This window comes from Mandrillus leucophaeus, unplaced genomic scaffold, assembly GCF_000951045.1.
Source record: "Mandrillus leucophaeus isolate KB7577 unplaced genomic scaffold, Mleu.le_1.0 Scaffold206, whole genome shotgun sequence".
In the NCBI taxonomy this organism is placed as follows: Eukaryota; Metazoa; Chordata; class Mammalia; order Primates; family Cercopithecidae; genus Mandrillus; species Mandrillus leucophaeus.
Window position 1 is genome coordinate 988,780 of NW_012102099.1, and position 15,379 is coordinate 1,004,158.

Below are 15,379 nucleotides of genomic sequence, written 5' to 3' on the forward strand. Positions count from 1 at the left end.
CAGCGGCTGCTGCCCCGCGATCGCTAAGGAATGCGGCGACTCCGCATAACCACGGGGTCAGAGGTCACGGCTCCGGCCTCCGCTTTCCCGCTCTGCTGAGGGACCGAGACAGGACCGGCGGCGGGGCGGGAGGGCGAAACGCGGCTTTCCCTTCGGCGCCCGGGTGTGTGCGTGTCTGCCGTGGGTGTGTGTGAGTGTGTGTGAAGAGTGAGGAGGGGGAGTGTGGGGTTTTTTTTTTTTGAACAAAAACAAACCGAAAGGACGGCTGGGAGTCGTAGTCCCAGCGGCCTCTCTGGCCTGCCCCGCTCCGGAAGAATATGGCCGTGTGAAGGGCGTGGACCACACTTCCCGGCGTGCCCCGCGGCCCCCTTCCGCTCTCCCTCTGGCGTCCTCCGCCTAGCACCGACCTCAGCTAGGAACGGGGACGCATCGCTGTTCGGGGAAGGGGCTGGGTAGAGTCTCGCGAGGTGCGGGAACTGGCTGGGTGCCTGAGGGATTCTGGGAGGCGATGCTGGGAAGGGGCGGTGGCTGGGCTCCCCCGGCCGCCCTTAACCCCTTAGGTGCTTTTTGCCTCAGGACCTCCGGGCGGGTGCGGGTGGGAAGTGAAGATGGGGAGCTCGACTCGCAGCTCCCACTTCGTGCTTCTCCTCGCCTAAATGGTTCTCACCTATACTTCTCGTAGGGGACGAGAGGCAGGACTTTCCCTTTAGGTCCCCCCTAAATGACTCACTGCCACATAATAATGAGACAGAAAGACCCTCATACCAGTAAAACGGTTATTCCACGGTTGATGGACTTTGACGGTTCCTCATTTCCTCCTATGCTTTCAGGCCGCTGTTTATTTGCAGAGCCTGCGTTCTTACCACTTGAGGAACTTGGTGATACGTTGACGGGTCGCATAAAGGACTTGGACTCTGGGGCCATACTGACTAGAATGCACCTGAGTGCGTTTTTAGAGGCAGTACCCTGGAGAGAACTCAGGCCCTGGAGTCCAACGGACCTAGACTGGAATCTTGGCTGAGTCACTCCCTGGCTGTCCACTCAACCTGAGCCTCAGTTTTCTGATCTGCATTTGTCTTGTATTTCATGGCATTATTGGAATTAAAATTAACATAAAATTCTTGACAGATTGGAAGAGGATGTGAAGGGAGATCTTGACATTATTAGGTTCGCATGATTTGGCGCCTGGCATAGAGTAAATGTTTAATAAATGGTGGCTGTTATTACCAGGTGAGAGACAATGGGCAATGTACTTAGCTTCTCTGAGCCTTAGTTTCAGAACCTGAAATGAAATTGAGAGCGCCCAGCACATAGGTTTTCTGTACCTATAGGTTCAGTCGTTGTCCAGAAACATTTCTAGATTCCGTCTTGAGTTGGATTGATGCCAGCTCTTAAAAACCGTGAAGGCAGGATCAGTGGCCACATGTAAAGGTTTCCCTGGGTGAGGAAACACACCCCCCACTCCCTAATGTTAACAGGTAGCAAGAGCCAGTATTGACAGGAGACCATTATGGTGTAGCCCAAACTCTAATGCCAAGGGGTTCAATGTTCTGCTTCTAATACTGGTCACAGAAAACTTTTGAGTCTGGTAAGCAAAATCCTACAAATGGAAAAGACTGCAAAGTTAGAATAAGACACCTCTTAAAATCTCTCTAGCTCTACCCTGAGAGAAAGGAGGAACTACCGTCCCCCAGAAAACTGTTTGACTTGATTTTTTACAAAGGATTTTTAGCTTTTTTTTTTTCCAATCTACAACTGATACAGTACTCTTTGGCAAGTCATTTGGCTTCTTTCAGATGTCTTCTGAAGTAGCTTTACTCCCCTCTGACCTACAGGGAATAACTGAAATTTACATGTTTAATACAGGCACTGTGGTAGACAGAATAATGTCTTCCCCTCTTGCTCAAAACTGTCCAAGCCCTAGTCCCTGGAACCTGTGAATATGTTGTTTTTTTGTTTTTTGAGACAGAGTTTGGCTCTGTTGCCCAGGCTGGAGTGCAGTGGCGTGATCTTGCCTCACTGTAACCTCCGCCTTCTGGGTTCATGCGATCCTCCTGCCTCAGCCTCCCAAGTAGCTGGGATTACAGGCATGTGCTACCGCACCCAGCTGATTTTTGTATTTTTAGTAGAGACAGGGTTTCCCCATGTTGGCCAGGCTTGTCTTGAATTCCTGACCTCAGGTGATCCGCCCATCTCAGCCTCCCAAAGTGCTGGGATTACAGGTGTGAGCCACTGTGCCCAGCCAGCATTCTTTAGCAAAAGATACTTTGCCAGTGGAAATAAAGCCCTTAAAATAAGATGATTCTGTATTATCTGGGTGACCCCAATGTAATCACATGAACCCTTAAGAGCAGAAGAGGGAGGCAAAAGAGATGTCTTGGAGAGATGAAGCAGAAGAATTAAATTCAAAGTATGAGAGGAACTCAGCCCACTGTTGCTGGCTTTGAAAGTGGCCATAAGCCAGGGAATCCAGGCAGCTTCTAAAAGCTGAGAGGAAGTCCTGCCAAGAGCCAGCAAGGAAATGGGGACTTCAGTCCTATAACCTCACAGAGCTGAATTCTGACAACCTGAATGAACTTGGGAACAGATTATACCCCCTCCCCAACTCTCCAGAAAGGAATATAGACGCCTTGATTTCAGCCTTGTGACACTGGAAGCAGAGAATCAGCTGAGCCATGGAATCCAGACATCGGGCCCACAAGAAGTGTGAAACAGAATTGAATATTGTTTTATGACACTAAATCTGTGGTAACTTCTTACAGCCCCAAAAGAAAGCTAATACAGGCATTATGGGAACACCTTTCTTTCAGCGAACACTGCCTGACTTCAGTTGGGTCAAACCATGGGGGAATCCAGATGTGAATATTTCAAGGTCTCTGCCCTTGCAGAATCAAACAGAAACAAATGACAACATCATAGTTAAGTGTGAAAACAGAATATGTTCAGAGAACTGTACAGATGTGTTAGAAAGTTGGCTTTAGTCATTAAACATTAAGTAGATGTGATTTTTTAAAGTTAATGAGATTCATGAGTTTATTTTCTTGTCAGAAGCACCAACAGACAAAACAGTTGGTGTGTGTTTTTCTGTTTTTTAATCACAGTGCTTTTATTATAGATTATCTTCAGAAGTTAGTGCAGGTGGCATGTGGAACATAAACAGGACGGATACTCAACACTGCCTAGTTTGGGGATGAGTCACTGTTTTCAAACTGCACAGTTATGAGCAAAGTGCATATTCAAGAACCAAGTTAACAGGCCACCAGCAGACACCCAGGAATTCCCAGCGGGACACATATATCCCATGAACTGCACTGCAAAATAATAATATTATCATTTGCTCTGCACACCAGCAGGCCTGGGTTTGAATCTCTGCAGTCTTTCTCCATCCAGCTCTGTGGCCTTGGGCAAGTTATGAAACCTCTCGTTGACTCATTGCCGTCATTTGGACAGCAGGATACATAGCAAATTCAAAGAATGGAACTGAGATTAAATGAGATCTTTGTAAAGTGCCTAGCACATAGTAGATACTAAATACCAGCCCTCTTTGCCTCCAAAACGTTTTAGTGTCTAAAGTGTAAAATGTGCCTCATTATTTATACTTTGAGTGAACCAAACCTTGGAACAGGGTTTGCTCCTGTAACAAATGTTCTCACTCAATAATAATATCCCCATTTTCAAATGAAGCTGAGGTTCAGAGAGGTCAGATTACCTCCCCTGGGTCCAGAAGATTAAATGAGATTACATTTGCTAAATAAACTTCCAGCATAACAGATGATCAGTACGTGTATAGCTCTCCTTGTCCCTCCCACATTTAATTTCTTCATGTGACTTTGGTTTAGTGATTGTGTTCATGCTACTATCTTTGGTTTCATCATCATATCCCCAATGCCTGGCACAGCCCTGGCACATGGTAGGCACCCAATCTGTTGAATAAATGACCCAATCTCAATAATTACTTTATTGGAGAAACTCTCTGAAGACTAATTTCCCTTTGAATGAGGCCCAAACAATGTTTGGAACCTGCTCAGGGAGAATCGGGAAAGACTAAGACAAGACTTCACCCAAATATACCTGTGCAAGTTATAAAGATGCTCATGGATAGAGAGCATGACTTCAGCTGGGTGTGGTAGCGTGTGCCTATAGTCCCAGCTACTCAGGAGGCTCAGGCAGGAGGATCATTTGAGCCCAAGAGTTTGAGACTGCAGTTAGCTATGGTTGTGCCATTGCACTCCAGCTTGGGTGACAGAGCAAGACCCTGTATAGGAGACTTCATGACCTCATTATTGTCATTAAGTCATAGAATCTGCCCACATGATGGGCAGCCCTAACTCGTAGCTCACCTTCCATTCACCATCATTTAAATCCTGCTGTTCAGTCCCCCAGTAGGGAGGACAATGTGTTTAAATTACCAGAATGTCTTTTTCGTTTGTTTGAGACAGGGTCTCTCTGTTGCCTAGACTTGAGTACAATGGTGCAATCTCAGCTCATTGTAGCCTTCACCTCCTGGGCTGAAGTAATCCTCCCACCTCAGCCTCCCAAAGTGCTGGGACTGCAGGCATGAGCCACTATGCCCGGCAACAAAATGTCAATAATGGTTACCTCTGGATTGTAAGACTATGGGCAACTTTTGATTGTCTTTTTTTTTTTTTTTTGAGACAAGGTCTCACTCTGTCACCCAGACTGGAGTGCAGTGGCATGATCATGGCTCACTGCAGTCTTGACCTCCTGGGCTTACGCCATCCTCCCACCTCAGATTCCTGAGTAGCTAGGAGTAGGTAGGGCCACAGACACATCCCACTACCCTCAGCTAATTTTTTTTTTTTTAATTTTTTGTAGACACAGGGTCTCACTATGTTGCCCAGGATGGTCTCAAAACTCCTAACCTCAAGTGATACTCCTGCCTTGCCCTCCCAAAGTGCTGGCATTACAATTGTGAGCCATAGCCATATTACTTTTTGTTTTTGAGACAAAGTCTTGCTCTGTCGCCGAGGGTGAAGCACAGTGGCATGATCTTGGCTCACTGCAACCTCTGCCTCCCAGGTTCAAGCAATCCTCCTACCTCAGTAGCTGGGATAACAGGCATATGCCACAACACCCGGTTAATTTTTGTATTTTTAGTAGAGATGGGGTTTCTCCATGTTTGGCCAGGCTGGTCTCAAACTCCAGACCTCAAGGGATCTGCCTGCCTTGGCCTCCCAAAGTGCTGGGATTATAGGCATGAGCCACCACGCCCGGCCCATATTACACTTTTTAATTGAAAAAATTTTTTTCATTTCAACCACAAAACATAGAATATTTAGATTAAGGTAGTAGCTATGGGTAATACTTTTTCTTTTTTATATTTGTATTTTCAAAATCTAGAATATGTGCTACTTTTATGATGGAAAAACAAATTCCATTCTCAATGCAATATACCTCAACAATGTGAAAACAACTTTAATAATTATTATTTTTATTTTGCTTAAAAAGATTTGTGGGACCCCCTAGAATGACCTCAAAGGAGGGATAACCTGAGCTACTTTTTACCGAAATCATGGAAAATGGCAGCTCTCTGATGCTTTAAGGTTTTCAAGTATCGATTTCAGGACGTCACTAAGGTGCCCATCCCAATTTTTAATCTCTCTTAATAATGCAGAGATGTACTCACATCTACCATAATGCTTCTGGCCTCAATTTAAGCCATTTCCTCTATTATTTCCTCTGTGAAAGAAGGAAAAGAACCTTTAAAATGTATTTTAACATCAAAATGCTGAGAGGGTGGTGTGCCAAAGTGATGAGACCGGTGAATGGGTTATTTCTTTGTTTCCCATGATTTATAATAAAAACATCAACTTACACCCTACCCTAAATGCCTTTTCTTTCTCATATAATGATTCCAATATCTAAATATGAAGTTGAGGGCTTACATAAATGGCTTTTCACGGGACTTAACTCCTGAATTCCAAAACCATCATACGAGGTGAATGAGAAAAGTGGGCCAGTAAAGATAAGACACTTTCCCAAGATTGCACAATTAGTTGTTGCTAGAGTCAACATTTAAACCCCAAGCTCCTCATTCCAAGTTCTTTCTAAGGCACTGTGGTAGCCATCAACCAAAATGGCCACCTCCTCGCATTCATATCCTTTTTTAGTCCCCTCCCACTTTGACTAGGGCTGAACTCTGTAACTGTGGAAATGACCATACGTGGCTTCTGGGGCTAGGTCAGAGAAAACATTGCAGCTCTGCCTTGTTTCAAGTCACATGCTCTGGGGGAAACTAGCCACCATGTCATAAGGACACTCAAGCAGCTTTCTGGAGAGGTCTATATGACAGTAACCCCAGACAATTTCACATGACTTCAGCCTTGGCCAACATCTTGCCTACAACCTCATGAAAGACCCCAAGCCAGAATCATCCACACAAGCTGGATCCCAGACCCACAGAAATGGTGAGACATGATACGTTGAATTTTTTGTTGTTGTTTTGTTTTTGTTGTTGTTGTTGTTGTTTGAGATGGCGTCTCACTCTGTCGCCCAGGCTGGAGAGCAGTGGCATGATATCGGCTCACTGCAACCTCTATGGCCCGGGTTCAAGCGATTCTCCTACCTAGGCCTCCCGAGTAGCTGGGATTATAGGTGCCTGTCATCTGGCCCGGCTAATTTTTGTATTTTTAGTAAAGACCGGGTTTCACCATGTTGGCCAGGCTGGTCTTGAACTCCTGACCTCATGATCCACCCAACTCGGCCTCCCAAAGTGCTGGGATTACAGGTGAGAGCCACTGCGTCCAGCCGAGATGTTGATTGTTTTAAGTCACTAAATTTTGAGGTAATTCGTTTCACAGCAATTGACAACTAATAAAGACAGTGTCTCCCCTTCTGAGTGGTGCTTACCTTTTGTGAAGCCTGTTAAAAAGCAATGGACTCTCTTTCCAGAAAAACTTACACCTATTTATATGAAATTCTGTAGTGTTCCAAGGTGTTCCTGGCCCCTCTTGAAACCACAAGAAATAAAACCACATGTCCCAGTTTATCGAGTTAATAGATGCCAGAGCCAGGATTCAAACCCAACTACCTCAACTACACAGCCCACGTCCTCTGCCCCTTTGCCATTCTGCCTTCCTGGAGGCCTGAGCTCAGAACCGCTGCTCTAAGTTAAGTTGTCCTTACATCTTCATCTTCTTTCTGTATTCTATCCCTTTATTTATTTATTTATTTATTTATTTATTTATTTATTTATTTATTTTTAATTTATTTTTTTTTTAGAGTGAGCAGCAGCAAGATTTATTGTGAAGAGTGAAAGAGCAAAGCTTCCACAGCATGGAAGGGGACCTGAGCAGGTTGCCTTATCCCTTTATTCTTATAGGTCACATTTCTCTGGACCCATTTTAATTGCAATTCCTGAGTGACTCATTGGGTATTAGGTCCCAACAAAAACACAAAGACAAGCTCACTGATTCTGAGGGCCCCTGGTCTAATGGGATCTTATAGATGGAAATAAATAACTGTACACATTATTCAAACCTATTTTCTTAGGTCCTTTTGGACAAGGAGGCAGCAACAAACTCTGGGGCAGCCTTCACAGAGGAATGTGAATACTTTAGCTGGGCCTTGAAAGCCCAAAGGAAAAAGGGTGGCTCAGGTGAATTCTGGGCAGAAGTGACAGTGAGTATGACTAGGAGTGGTCTCCATGGGTCTGTGTGTGAAAAGTGCAAGTGTGTTCACTTGGGGATGGGCCAGCAGTCCAGAAGGGCTGGAGCAGGAGACAAAGCCAGAAAGGTGGGCTGAGCAGATCCCAAGCAAAGAAGTCTTGACCACCTCCTATAACAACCAGCTCAATAGAACTATGATCTGAGCTCATATATTGGCTCTTACCCAACCCTGTGGCCCCAGACCCAATAGCAGAGGCCCTGACACAGGTGTTCATCAACGTTTGCTGAATGAATTCATTCAAGCAGAACTAGGTGCTAAGACTGGTCTGTGCTTGGGGCAGGAAAAGCAAGATAGGGTTGCAGAGTCACGCTTGATGCCTCCTTGCATGTCATTTCTTTGGCAAGATTTTCCCTGATTTCCTACATTCATTAAGCCATCCATCCTCCCATACCACTCAATGCATTCTTCAACATATAATGAGGAAAAAATCTAATTAGCTCTTGACATTAATGATGACTTCAATGTCTACTCCAAATTAGACAGTCAGCCAGATGATGTCAGGGACTACTTGCTTCTTCACTGCTCTGCTCTCCATCCTAGAGGAAAGACTCCTCTATCCCAGGAAACAACAGTAATGCAGCATGGGGCACCTTCTTCCATTGGCACTGTTAGCTTCTTACTGGGATGCCAGCCGTGTGCTGAGCTCTGGGGACTTAAGCCTAAATAGACACCATTCCTGTGTTCACACAGATGGATTACAAATGATGGTAAGCTGATCTAGTAGGTGCCCTAGCAGATAGAAGCCTGGGGTGCTGTTAGAGTTGAGAGAAGGGGATGTCTGAAAACTGACCCCAGGTAGGGGAGAAATTATTTCCAAACTCAACAATTATAGTCACTTTGGGTGCAAAATAAACATTCAAAAATGAATAACTTTTAATGTACTACTAATAATTCCATTAGAAAATGGTGGGATTAGGGCCAGGCACAGTGGCTCATGCCTGTAATCCTAGCACTTTGGGAGACCAAGGTGGTAGGGTTGCTTGAGGTCAGGCATTCAAGACCAGCCTGGGCAACATAGTGACACTGTGTCACCAAAAAAAAGAGAAGAAGAAGAAAAGAAGAAGAAGGAGGAGGAGGAAGAGGAAGAAGAGGGAGAAGAAGAACAGGAAGAGGAAGAAAGAAGAAGAAAGAAGAAGAAGAAAAATAATAATAATGGTGGGATGGCTGGGCACAGTGGTTCACACCTGCAGTCTCAGCATTTTGGGAGGCTGAGGCAGGGTATCACTTCAGCCCAGGAGTTCAAGACCAGCCTGCACAATATAACAAGACTTCATCTATACTAAAAATAAAATAAAATAAATTAGCTGCGTATGGTGATGCATACCTGTAGTCCCAGCTACTCGGGAGGCTGGGGCAGGAGAGTTGCTTGAGCCTAGGAGTTCAACATTGCAGTGACCTCTAATCATGCCATTGCACTCCAGACTGGGCAACAGAGTGAGACAAGTCTCAAAAACAGAAAATGGGTTGGGAGAAAAAACAAAATGGGTTGGAAGAAAAAAAATGGTAGGAGAAAAACGATTCTATTCACAAGAGCAATTAAAACATTATACCATCTGAGGCAGGCACAGTGGCTCACACCTGTAATCCCAGCACTTTGGGAGACCAAGGTGGGAGGATCACTTGAGGTCAGGAGTTTGAGACCAGCCTGACCAACATGGTGAAACCCGTCTCTACTAAAAATACAAAAATTAGCAGAGTGTGGTGGCTTATGCCTCTAATTCTGGCTACTTGGGAGGCTGAGGCAGGAGAATTGCTTGAACCTTGGAGGTGGAAGTTGCAGTGAGCCAAGATGGTGTCACTGCACTCCAGCCTGGGTGACAGAGTGAGACTCTGTCTAAAAAAAAAAAAAAAAAAAAAAATTACACGATCTGGAAATAAAGTTAACAAAAATGTACAGGTCTTATATAAAGAAAACTATAAAACTCTACTGAAGAGCATAACATCTTGGACCAGTGGAGATCAGAGCTTTCCTTAGACTGGAAGGTCCTATAACGTGGATATTAATTATCCCAAAATCATCCCACAAAGAAAATGTCATCCCAGTGAAGATCCCAGTGAGATTTTATTGTCAAAACAATCCTAAAATTCAACAGGAAAAACAGGTGCATAATTTTCCTAACAAAAAGACCTAACATTTACTGACCACTCACCATGTGCCAGGTGCCGTCCTGAGGACTTGCGATGCATCATCTCATCACATCTTCACACACTGTGAGGTAGACACTGTTATTGTTAACATTATACAGATGAGGCAGCAGAAGTTCAGAGAGAAAAAAAAAAACTTGTTCAAGGTAACACAGCTAACCTGGGATTAAAGCTCAGGCTGGCTGACCTCAAGCCCCATGAATTTAACCACTTTGCTCTACTGCCAAGAAAACTTTGAAGAAGATTAACAAACTGGGACTTGTTCTGCCAGATACTAAAATGCATTAGATAGCTACAACAACTAAAACAGCAATTTCAACAAAGAAACACAGTCCTATTAAACCAGAGTATAGAAACAGAGCCAGGGTATGAGGAATTGTAGTATATGATAAAGGTGACATTTCCAACTGGTGGAGAAGAAGTAGAAGTCAATAAACACAATGGGACTAGCTATAGGCTAGCCATTTGGAGAAAAATTAAGCTAGAGCTCCACCTCCCTCATTAAATCTAAATAAATTCCACCTAGATCAAAAATTTACATGTGATAAAAGAAACAATAAAAGTATGGAAAGAAACAAATGGATATTTTTATAATCCTGGAACTATTAATACTTTTAACTATATTTTAATAATTAGGCAGTTTTCCTAAGCACAATATGGAAGTTAAAAAATCCTTGGGGGCCGGGCCTGATGGCTCATGCCTGTAATCCCAGCACTTTGGGACGCCGAGGCAGGCAGATCACTTGAGGTCAGGAGTTGGAGACCAGCCTGGCCAACATGGTGAAACCCCATCTCTACTAAAATTACAAAAATTAGCCCGACATGGTGGCACGTGCCTGTAGTCCCAGTTACTTGAGAGGCTGAGGCAGGAGAATCACTTGAACCCGGGAGGCAGAGTTTGCAGTAAGCTGAGATCACGCTGTTGCACTCCAGCCTAGGTGACAGAGGGAGACTCCATCTCAAAAAAAAAAAAAAAAAAGGTCTAAACATGCTATTAACAAAAGAAGAAATACAAATGGAAATAAATACTTGAAAAGATTTTCAGCCTTACTAGCAAAGAAACTGCAGATTAAAACAAGATCGAGATATTTTTCAATATATCAGAGTGGCAAAGGTTAAAAAGATTGGCAGAATTCAGCAAAGATAGAGGGAAACAGACACAACTCAGGCACTGCTGATGGGAGTACAGATTCATACAATTGATTTGGGAGGCAGGTTAGCAATATGTAACAAAATTATACTTGTTCTGGGTGTGTCAGGATTTGAACACAGTTCTGCCTAACATGAGAAAATTATAGGCCAGCAGTGGTGGCTCACACCTGTAATCTCAGTACTTGGGGAGGCTGAAGTGAGAGGACTGCTTGAGCCCAGGAGTTCAAGACCATCCTGGGCAACACAGTGAGACCCTGTCTCTTTATAAAAAATAATAATTTAAAATATTTTAGCTGGGCACAGTGGCTCACACCTGTAATCCTAGCACTCTGGGAGGCTGAGGCAGGCAGATCACCTGAGGTGAGGAGTTTGAGACCAGCCTGACCAACATGGAGAAACCCCGTCTCTACTAAAAATACAAAATTAGCCGGGTGTGGTGGCACATGCCATAGTCCCAGCTACTGGGGATGCTGAGCCAGGAGTATTGCTTGAACACGGGAGGCAGAGGTTGCAGTGAGCCAAGATCACTCCATTGCACTCCAGCCTGGACAACAAGAGCGAAACTCCATCTCAAAAAAAAAAAAAAAAAAATTTAATAAAATTATAATGCGAAAAACCTTTTGATTTGGTAATTCATATACAGTGATTTATTCCAGGAGAAAATTAAACAAGCGAGCAGTGATCTTTGTCCAAGGTTGCTTAATATAGCATAGTATAAAATGGTAAAAATCTGGAAATAGCTTCAATGACCATCAATAGTGTTAAATAAATTCTAGTACAATACAATATAATGCGAGATACTGATTTAAAACAATAATATAAATTTAAATTTATTAACTGGATATATGTCCACAACATATCATTGAGTGAAAACAGGACGGGTGAGTAGAATAAACTTATGTATACTATGATGGTCAAACTAAAAGAGTTTGCACAAAGAGGTATCCAAAAGATTATCATTGGCTCTGGGTAATGGAATTTCCAGTGATTTGTAATTACTTTCTTAAAATATTTTTGTATTGTTTGAATTTTTTACCATTAGAAGATATAACTTTTATAATCAAAATATTCAGTACCAGCCTAGGCAACATGGCAAAACCATGTTTCTTGTTTCTTTTTTTTTTTTTTCCCCTGAGACAGAGTCTCACTCTGTCGCCTAGGCTAGAGTGCAGTGACCTGATCTCGGCTCACTGCAACCTCTGCCTCCTAGGTTCAAGCAATTCTCCTGCCTCAGCCTCCCAAGGAGCTGGGATTACAGGCATGCGCCACCACACTTGGCTAATTTTTGTATTTTTAGTAGACACGGCGTTTCACCCTGCTGGCCAGGCTGATCTCAAACTCCTGACATTGTGATCCACCTCCCTCAGCCTCCCAAAGTGCTGGGATTACAGGCATGAGCCACCGCACCCCACCTGCAAAACCATGTTTCTACACAAAATACAAAAAATTAGCCAGGCATGGTGGTGTGCACCTGTACTCCCAGCTACTTGGGAGGCTGAGGTGGAAGAATCGCTTGAGCCGGGGAGGTGGACGTTGCAGTGAACCAAGATGGTGCCACCACACTTCAGCCTGTGAAACAGGGCAATACCCTGTCTCAAAAATAAACAAACAAAAAATTTCAATAGAGCTCACTGCATTTTGGTTTTAAAATAGCACTTAACTGAACATCTATTTTATAGCCTACAAAGTCTATATTCTTATTTATTCCCTACCTCAACCCTGCATGGGAGGTCTTACTCATTTATTTTGCAGGTGAGGAGACAACTCAAGGCTCGGAAAGGTTAAGCAGCTTGCTCTGGATGTATCAGAATTTGAACACAGGGCTGGCTGACACAAGAACTCTTTCCATGATGCTCCACTACTTATCTTAATATTGCTATTAATATCTAATAATATATGCCTCGTATTGTGTCTATTAAGTGCCAGGCACTTGATAGATATTTCTTTAATCCCTTCAGCAACCCTTCAGGGTATTAACCCTCCTCCAGAGGTGCAATAGCTCAAAACAGGTAGTAAGTGCCAACCCTGGTTTATCCGGCTGCAAAACCTCCCTGTTCCATTTGGCTACATTTCCTGCTGATTTAGTAGTGTACTGTCTTCAATTGGAGACATTATTTGCCCTGAGGTCTGTGCTCCTCTACATGCCTTTACATCTCCATCTTGTAGCTGTTTGGTTTGACTGCAGTTCTTAAATATAGATTATGGATTTAACCATAATGTAAATATTTACTTTTACCATGCAGTACTTAAACAACAATGTTGTGAACTCTTAGTTTATCCACCAACTTTATCACCCAGCTCAGAAGCCTTCAGAGTCTCCCCTGACAGAATAAAAGCAAAACTCAGCAGCTAGGTTCCTTCACAGTCTAGCTGTAATGTGCGTGGCCACAAGGCTCCCAGAATGCCCTGGGCTCCCTCCTGCAGGCTCCTGACCATGCTCCTCCTGGGTTTTGCAGCTCAATAGCCCCAGCGCCCAGCAGGATGCTCAGCCCAAAGTGGCATTCAGTAAATGCTGGATGAAAGGAGGAAAGGAGAAAGCTCTACACCCTGAGACAAAGATTTCACCCAGGCAACAAGACAGGGGCCTTCGAGGCTGAATGAAATTCAATTGGAGCAGAGATGAGGTAAGGCTTCAATGAAGGCAACAGGCTCATGGCACCGTCACCTTGAGACCTACCTCTCTGCTGTGCTATCCAGCTTTACAAAATGCTTTCACATAATAACCCTAACTGCTACTACTTCTAGAGAGCTCACCACATGCCAGACACTAGGTGCTTTACAGATACGCTTTATTAGGATTAGTATATTATTAATTTCTGTACCTCTCCACTAGCTCCACACAAGCTCCAGGAGGGCAGGGGTTTTTGTCTGTGGTGTTCAAAACAGTGCCGGGCACATAGTAGATATGAAATAGGTCACTGAATTCCTCACAGAACTCCATGAAGGAGGATTTTTTTTTTTTTTTTTTTTTTTAGGATTTCTCCTGTGTCACCCAGGCCGGAGTACAGTGGCATGATAACAACTCACTGCAGCCTCCAACTCCTGGGCTCAAGAGATCCTTCTGCCTCAGACTCCTGAGTACTTGGGACTACAGGTGTGCACCATCACACTCGGCTAATTTATTAATTGTTTGTAGAGACAGGGGTCTCGCTATGTTGCCCAGGCTAGTCTTGAACTCAGTGCCTCAAGCAATCCTCCTGCCTTGGCCATCCAAAGTCCTGAAATTACGTGCTTTGAGCCACTGTGCCAGGCCTAAAATAAGGATGATTTTAACCTCCATTTTATAGATGGGCAACTTAAGACTTAGAGGGGTAAGTGACTTTTCCAAAGTTACAGATCCAACAAAAGGCATAGCCAACACTAAAAATAGCTCACCCTATTGCCCTTGCAACCTATTACCCTTGCATCCACCTGGATTCAGAAATGTTCACTCCTGGTCATGAAGTTGGGAGCCACCACCTGTCTGCAGGACTTCTTAATTGACTAATAATGATAACATGGTACCAATTAACATTCACATTAACATTGCCACATACCAGGCACTGTTCCCAGTGCTTCACATGTGTGACTCACAGCAACCTAAGAATTATAGTCATGCATTGCATAATGATGTTTCAGGCAACGAAGGACCACACATAAGACAGTGGTCCCATAGATTATGGTGGAGTATATACAGAAACATAAGGCCAGGCACAGTGGCTCATGCCTGTTATCTCAGCACTTTAAAAGGCCAAGGTGGGAGAATCACTTGAGGCTAGGAGTTTGAAACCAGCCTGGGCAACACAGTGAGATCCCCATCTCTACAAAAAATACAAAAATCAGCCAGAGGTGGTGGCACAAGCCTGCAGTCCTAGCTACTCAGGAGGCTGAGCTGGGAGGATTGCTTGAGCCTAGGAGTTTCAGAATTCTGCTACTCCACTTCCCTCTGGGCATCAGAGTGAGACCCTGTTGAAAGAAAGAAAAGAAAGAATAGAAAAAAGAAAAGAAATCTGATATATGGCACTTGATATTGACATTGCAGCTCAAGTAGAGGAGATGAGTGATATTCAGTAATGGTGCTGGGACATTTTGTTTTCCACATGAAAAAATATAGGAGAATGGCTTGAGCCCAGGAGCTCAAGACCAGTCTGGGCAACACAGGGAGACCCCCGTCTCTACCCAAAAATTAAAAACTTAGCTGGGCATGGTGGTGCACACCTGTGGTCCCAGCTATTGGGGAGGCTGAGGTGAGAGGATCACTTGAGCCTGGGTGACAGAGTGAGACCCTGTCTCAAGAGAAAAAAAAAAGAAGAAAAAATATATAAATAAAATGTATATACCACCTAGATTTGTGTAAGTACACTCTATCGTGCTCACGCAATGACAAAATTGCCTAAGTAATGCATTTATCAGA

General features: G+C 43.9%; 1 long non-coding RNA gene across 1 annotated transcript; it reads left to right on the forward strand.

The window, feature by feature from the left end:
• The first annotated feature begins 6 nt into the window (after positions 1 to 6).
• On the forward strand, positions 7 to 5,840 carry LOC105539478. Its single transcript, XR_001006052.1, has 2 exons — positions 7 to 4,160; positions 4,687 to 5,840. It is a non-coding gene; the product is annotated as an uncharacterized LOC105539478 (long non-coding RNA).
• Positions 5,841 to 15,379: the final 9,539 nt, after the last annotated feature.